The following is a 7,838-nucleotide window of genomic DNA, read 5'->3' as shown; positions in this document are numbered from 1 at the left end:
GAGAAGCTGTTTAACCTTGTTCCTTCCCTAACCTTTCCTTTCTGCAACCTCAGAATTTGGAAAGTATAACTAGTGAGATATATAAATGCCATTGCTGTCCTTATGAATGAAGTCACCTCAGAGTGTAGGGATTGTGTATGAAGATTATCCTCTAACTTGTTTTAATAATAATAATAATAATAATAATAATATGGCATTTATATAGTGCTACAAACCCTCAGGTATCTGAGCGCTGCTTATTATTACCCACGATGTGTGGTGCTCATTTATCGACCTCGGAAGGATGAAAGGCTGAGTTTGGCTTTGCCGGGATTCGAACCTGCGTTAGCAGGCTCTGCACGGATGTCAAAGCGAGCACTCTACTCGCTGTGCCACTTGACCAGTTTTGATCCTAAAAAGTAATTTGAAAGTATATTTACCTTGTTACTCGAATTGTCTTTTTAAAGAATGCTTATTTAAAAATTGATGTTAAATAAATTACTATTTATAACTTAGTGTTACTTGGCTACTTCTATTTACGGATTTCATTTGTACAGCTCTAAAGCTCACATTTACTTCTCTTGAGATAGGCCTGGCAGAGATAGGCCTGGCCGCTCAGTCACTCTACCAACTTGTGTAGTACAGACCTATACCAAAAGGTGGGTTAACTAATACCAAGCAGATAAGTGTTGTGTGGTCTCATACAGTGTGACTGTATCAATTCTTACCTAACACAACTGATAAATGTGGCAAGTGACTGTTGCATTGTGGAACTTATAGTTCGAGGAAACAGCGACTGAGAAAAGCTAGTGAATCCTCCTGGGTTAACAAATGTGTTGGGGAGGAGCAAGGAGGCATAATTCCTTTGGGGAAAAGAAAGGTGGCCAGTTACCATCCCAGGCGATCGTCAGAGTCGTTGGAGGAAGAGAAAGGGTCAAATATATAAAGTGATACAATATAACAGAGTGGTTTGGCATTGCGAAGGTGCCCAATCGATGTCTCTGTTTAACGTATCCCGAATGGTGAAAGAAAGTAAATGGAAATTGAAGTGGTCATGTAGAGGGATTTGTAAAACCCCTTGCACATTTGATAGGGTAACGCATGAATGAGGGTCAGCATGGGTAGTTACTGTGACATGTGATCAGAAGGAAGGGTAACGCATGAGTAAGGGATCAGCATGGGTAGTTACTGTGAACTGTCATCATAAGGAAGGGTAACTCATGAGTAAGTGGTCAGCATGGGTATTTACTGTGAACTGTCATCAGAAGGAAGGGTAACACATGAGTAAGGGGTCAGCATGGGTAGTTACTGTGAACTGTCATCAGAAGGAAGGTTAATGCATGAGTAAGGGGTCAGCATGGTTAGATACTGTGAATTGTCATCAGAAGGAAGGGTAACGCATGAGTAAGGGGTCAGCATGGGTAGTTACTGTGACCTGTAATCAGAAGGCAGGGTAACACATGAGTAAGGGTTCAGAATGGGTAGTTACTGTGAACTGACATCAGAAGGAAGGGTAACGCATGAGTAAGGGGTCAGCATGGGTAGTTACTGTGAACTGTCATCAGAAGGAAGGGTAACACATGAGTAAGGGGTCAGCATGGGTAGTTACTGTGACCTGTCATCAGAAGGAAGGGTAACGCATGAGTAAAGAGCAGCATGGGTAGTTGCTGTGAACTGTCATCAGAAGGAAGGGTAACGCATGAGTAAGGGATCAGCATGGGTAGTTACTGTGACATGTGATCAGAAGGAAGGTAACACATGAGTAAGGGGTCAGCATGGGTAGTTACTGTGAACTGTCATCAGAAGGAAGGGTAACGCATGAGTACGGGGTAGGCATGGGTAGTTACTGTGACCTGTCATCAGAAGGCAGGGTAACGCATGAGTAAGGGGTCAGCAAGGGTAGTTACTGTGAACTGTCATCAGAAGGAAGGGTAACGCATGAGTAAGGGGTCAGCATGGGTAGTTACTTTGAACTGTCATCAGAAGGAAGGGTAACGCATGAGTAAGGGGTCAGCATGAGTAGTTACTGTGACCTGTCATCAGAAGGTAACACATGAGTAAGGGGTCAGCATGGGTAGTTACTGTGAACTGTCATCAGAAGGAAGGGTAACGCATGAGTACGGGGTCAGCATGGGTAGTTACTGTGAACTGTCATCAGAAGGAAGGGTAACGCATGAGTAAGGGGTCAGCATGGGTAGTTACTGTGACCTGTCATCAGAAGGCAGGGTAACACATGAGTAAGGGGTCAGCATGGGTAGTTACTGTGGACTGTCATCAGAAAGAAGGGTAACGCATGAGTAAGAAGTCAGCATGGGTAGTTACTGTGAACTGTCATCAGAAGGAAGGATAACGCATGAGTAAGGGGTCAGCATGGGTAGTTACAGTGAACTGTCATCAGAAGGAAGGGTAACGCATGAGTAAGGGGTCAGCATGGGTAGTTACTGTGAACTGTCATCAGAAGGAAGGGTAACGCATGAGTAAGGGGTCAGCATGGGTAGTTACTGTGACCTGTCATCAGAAGGCAGGGTAACGCATGAGTAAGGGGTCAGCATGGGTAGTTACTGTGAACTGTCATCAGAAGGAAGGGTAACGCATGAGTAAGGGGTCAGCATGGGTAGTTACTGTGACTAGTTACTGTGACCTGTCATCAGAAGGCAGGGTAACACATGAGTAAGGGGTCAGCATGGGTAGTTACTGTGACATGTGATCAGAAGGAAGGTAACACATGAGTAAGGGGTCAGCATGGGTAGTTACTGTGAACTGTCATCAGAAGGGAGGGTAACGCATGAGCAAACGGTCAGCATGGGTAGTTACTGTGAACTGTCATCAGAAGGAAGGGTAACGCATGAGTAAGGGGACAGCAGGGGTAGTTACTGTGAACTGTCATCAGAAGGAAGGGTAACACATCAGTAAGGGGTCAGAATGGGTAGTTACAGTGAACTGTCATCAGAAGGAAGGGTAACGCATGAGTAAGGGGTCAGCATGGGTAGTTACTGTGACCTGTCATCAGAAGGCAGGGTAACGCATGAGTAAGGGGTCAGCATGGGTAGTTACTGTGAACTGCCATCAGAAGGAAGGGTAATGCATGAGTAAGGGGTCAGCATGGGCAGTCACTGTGACCTGTCATCAGAAGGAAGGGTAACGCATGAGTAAGGGGTCAGCATGGGTAGTCACTGTGACCTGTCATCAGAAGGCAGGGTAACGCATGAGTAAGGGGTCAGCATGGGTAGTTACTGTGAACTGTCATCAGAAGGAAGGGTAACGCATGAGTAAGGGGTCAGCATGAGTAGTTACTGTGACCTGTCATCAGAAGGTAACACATGAGTAAGGGGTCAGCATGGGTAGTTACTGTGAACTGTCATCAGAAGGAAGGGTAACGCATGAGTAAGGGGTCAGCATGGGTAGTCACTGTGACCTGTCATCAGAAGGCAGGGTAACGCATGAGTAAGGGGTCAGCATGGGTAGTTACTGTGAACTGTCATCAGAAGGAAGGGTAACGCATGAGTAAGGGGTCAGCATGAGTAGTTACTGTGACCTGTCATCAGAAGGTAACACATGAGTAAGGGGTCAGCATGGGTAGTTACTGTGAACTGTCATCAGAAGGAAGGGTAACGCATGAGTACGGGGTCAGCATGGGTAGTTACTGTGAACTGTCATCAGAAGGAAGGGTAACGCATGAGTAAGGGGTCAGCATGGGTAGTTACTGTGACCTGTCATCAGAAGGCAGGGTAACACATGAGTAAGGGGTCAGCATGGGTAGTTACTGTGGACTGTCATCAGAAAGAAGGGTAACGCATGAGTAAGAAGTCAGCATGGGTAGTTACTGTGAACTGTCATCAGAAGGAAGGATAACGCATGAGTAAGGGGTCAGCATGGGTAGTTACAGTGAACTGTCATCAGAAGGAAGGGTAACGCATGAGTAAGGGGTCAGCATGGGTAGTTACTGTGAACTGTCATCAGAAGGAAGGGTAACGCATGAGTAAGGGGTCAGCATGGGTAGTTACTGTGACCTGTCATCAGAAGGCAGGGTAACGCATGAGTAAGGGGTCAGCATGGGTAGTTACTGTGAACTGTCATCAGAAGGAAGGGTAACGCATGAGTAAGGGGTCAGCATGGGTAGTTACTGTGACTAGTTACTGTGACCTGTCATCAGAAGGCAGGGTAACACATGAGTAAGGGGTCAGCATGGGTAGTTACTGTGACATGTGATCAGAAGGAAGGTAACACATGAGTAAGGGGTCAGCATGGGTAGTTACTGTGAACTGTCATCAGAAGGGAGGGTAACGCATGAGCAAACGGTCAGCATGGGTAGTTACTGTGAACTGTCATCAGAAGGAAGGGTAACGCATGAGTAAGGGGACAGCAGGGGTAGTTACTGTGAACTGTCATCAGAAGGAAGGGTAACACATCAGTAAGGGGTCAGAATGGGTAGTTACAGTGAACTGTCATCAGAAGGAAGGGTAACGCATGAGTAAGGGGTCAGCATGGGTAGTTACTGTGACCTGTCATCAGAAGGCAGGGTAACGCATGAGTAAGGGGTCAGCATGGGTAGTTACTGTGAACTGCCATCAGAAGGAAGGGTAATGCATGAGTAAGGGGTCAGCATGGGCAGTCACTGTGACCTGTCATCAGAAGGAAGGGTAACGCATGAGTAAGGGGTCAGCATGGGTAGTCACTGTGACCTGTCATCAGAAGGCAGGGTAACGCATGAGTAAGGGGTCAGCATGGGTAGTTACTGTGAACTGTCATCAGAAGGAAGGGTAACGCATGAGTATGGGGTCAGCATGGGTAGTTACTGTGAACTGTCATCAGAAGGAAGGGTAACGCATGAGTAAGGGTTCAGTATGGGTAGTTACTGTGAACTGTCATCAGAAGGAAGGGTAACACATGAGTAAGGGGTCAGCAGGGTTAGATACTGTGAACTGTCATCAGAAGGAAGGGTAACACATGAGTAAGGGGACAGCATTGGTAGTTACTGTGAACTGTCATCAGAAGGAAGGGTAACACATGAGTAAGTGGTCAGCATGGTAGTTACTGTGACCTGTCATCAGAAGGCAGGGTAACACATGAGTAAGGGGTCAGCATGGGTAGTTACTGTGAACTGTCGTCAGAAGGCAGGGTAACGCATGAGTAAGGGGTCTGCATGGGTAGTTACTGTGAACTGACATCAGAAGGAAGGGTAACGCATGAGTAAAGAGCAGCATGGGTAGTTGCTGTGAACTGTCATCAGAAGGAAGGGTAACGCATGAGTAAGGGATCAGCATGGGTAGTTACTGTGACATGTGATCAGAAGGAAGGTAACACATGAGTAAGGGGTCAGCATGGGTAGTTACTGTGAACTGTCATCAGAAGGAAGGGTAACGCATGAGTACGGGGTAGGCATGGGTAGTTACTGTGACCTGTCATCAGAAGGCAGGGTAACGCATGAGTAAGGGGTCAGCAAGGGAAGTTACTGTGAACTATCATCATAAGGTAGGATAACGCATGAGTAAGGGGTCAGCATGGGTAGTTACTGTGAACTGTCATCAGAAGGAAGGGTAACGCATGAGTAAGGGGTCAGCATGAGTAGTTACTGTGACCTGTCATCAGAAGGCAGGGTAACACATGAGTAAGGGTTCAGAATGGGTAGTTACTGTGAACTGTAATCAGAAGGAAGGGTAACGCATGAGTAAGGGGACAGCAGGGGTAGTTACTGTGAACTGTCATCAGAAGGAAGGGTAACGCATGAGTAAGGGGTCAGCATGGTAGTTACTGTGAACTGTCATCAGAAGGCAGGGTAACGCATGAGTAAGGGGTCTGCATGGGTAGTTACTGTGGACTGACATCAGAAGGAAGGGTAACGCATGAGTTAGGAGCAGCATGGGCAGTTGCTGTGAACTGTCATCAGAAGGAAGGGTAACGCATGAGTAAGGGGTCAGCATGGGTAGTTACTGTGAACTGTCATCAGAAGGACGGGTAACGCATGAGTAAGGGGTCATCAGGGGTACTTACTTTGACCTGTCATCAGAAGGAAGGGTAAATTATGAGTAAGGGGTCAGCATGGGTAGTTACTGTGACCTGTCATCAGAAGGAAGAGTAACACATGAGTAAGGGGTCAGCGTGGGTAGTTTCTGTGACCTGTCATCAGAAGGAATGGTAACGCATGAGTAAGGGGTCAGCATGGGTAGTTACTGTGACCTGTCACCAGAAGGAAGGGTAACGCATGAGTAAGGTGTCAGAATGTGAAGTCAGAAGGAAGGGTAAAGCATGAGTAAGGGGTCAGCATGGGTAGTTACTGTGACCTGTCATCAGAACGAAGGGTAAAGCATGAATAAAGGGTCAGCATGGGTAGTTACTTTGACCAGTCATCAGAAGGCAGGGTAACACATGAGTAAAGGGTCAGCATTGGTAGTTACTGTGAACTGTCATCATAAGGAAGAGTAACGCATGAGTAAGGGGTCAGCATGGGTACTTACTGTGACCTGTCATCAGAAGGAAGGGTAAATCATGAGTAAGGGGTCAGCATGGGTAGTTACTGTGACCTGTCATCAGAAGGAAGAGTAACACATGAGTAAGGGGTCAGCGTGGGTAGTTAATGTGAGCTGTCATCAGATGGAACGGTAACACATGAGTAAGGGGTCAGCATGGGTACTTACTGTGACCTGTCATCAGAAGGAAGGTTAACGCATGAGTAAGGGATCAGCATGGGTAGTTACTGTGAACTGTCATCAGAAGGAAGGGTAAAGCATGAGTAAGGGATCAGCATGGGTAGTTACTGTGACCTGTAAGGAAGGGTAACACATGATTAAGGGGTCAGCATGGGTGTTAGGCAGAAACCTGTGCAGTTCCCTTTGGGAACACTGCAAAATATTTAGGACTACAGGTGTTAGCAGTAAACCCACTTGGTAGCAGTCTGTACCACCCAGATTTACCTGGTAGCTGTGGCTGAGCAGTCAGACTTCCCTCAAGAAGAGTTAGGCAGTACGCATTGTATACACAATAGGCACTCAGACACAATAGCACACGCAAACACTGACCAGAGCTTTGGTCTCAAAGTATATAATTATGTATTTAAACACACACTTGTTTGAAACACTCCAGCACTCTTATTGTAAAACACTCTAAACACAGTTACTATTATAAGATATACAACCCTTATTCCTTATCAGACAAGTCTTAGTTAACACCACTTATTTCCAGACATAGGTGAGCGCTTAACTATAGATGGCACTCCGATAAGTTCATGAAAAGGGGGGGCAAGGCAGAATATGTGAAGATACATCACTCTAGGGTTTAGGAACACTTTTAGCAAGGCAGAAGAGCAAAAGTCACTTGTGAGCCAAAGTCCATAGGCTGGGCCCACTCTTAGAGAGAGCAGAGCACAAATGCGCAAAGATCACGCAGTTACACTAGGCTTTGAAAGTCTTGCAGAGAGTTCGAAAAGAGTTTAGAGAGGCTCAGAAAGGTTTAGCCAGGGTGTCCCAGGCTAATCCAGGTTCGAAAGCCGGGGGCTAAATCTACCCCGTACAGTCGGTGGCAAGGGAAGCCAGGCGGAACACGGTACCTAAAGTGGGAAGGATCCTCCAGCGGTGGCAGTTGTTCCTAGCAGCAGGTGCAAGTCCCGGCATCATCCAGGGGAAGAGAAGATCTCGACTTGGAGGAAAGATGAATGTTGTTGCACTGCCAGCGAAGAAACAAGCCGCAGAGTTTTCCGGTTAAAGGTATTTACTTTATTTCACGGTCGTGGTAAAATGTGGTATTCCCGTTGCCGGGGTGCTTGGCACAGGCAAGGCGGCCACGAGATGCGTCGGGAAGGCGAAAAGACGGTGAAACTGGTTATCCCCACCAGTCAAAGGAAGAAGACTCTCCGGCGGGAGATC

The sequence above is a fragment of the Ambystoma mexicanum genome, chromosome 4p (genome assembly GCF_040938575.1).
Source record: "Ambystoma mexicanum isolate Mex_15411 chromosome 4p, UKY_AmexF1_1, whole genome shotgun sequence".
NCBI lineage: Eukaryota > Metazoa > Chordata > Amphibia > Caudata > Ambystomatidae > Ambystoma > Ambystoma mexicanum.
The sequence above is the reverse complement of the archived record's forward strand: the minus strand, read 5'-3'. Positions refer to the sequence as shown.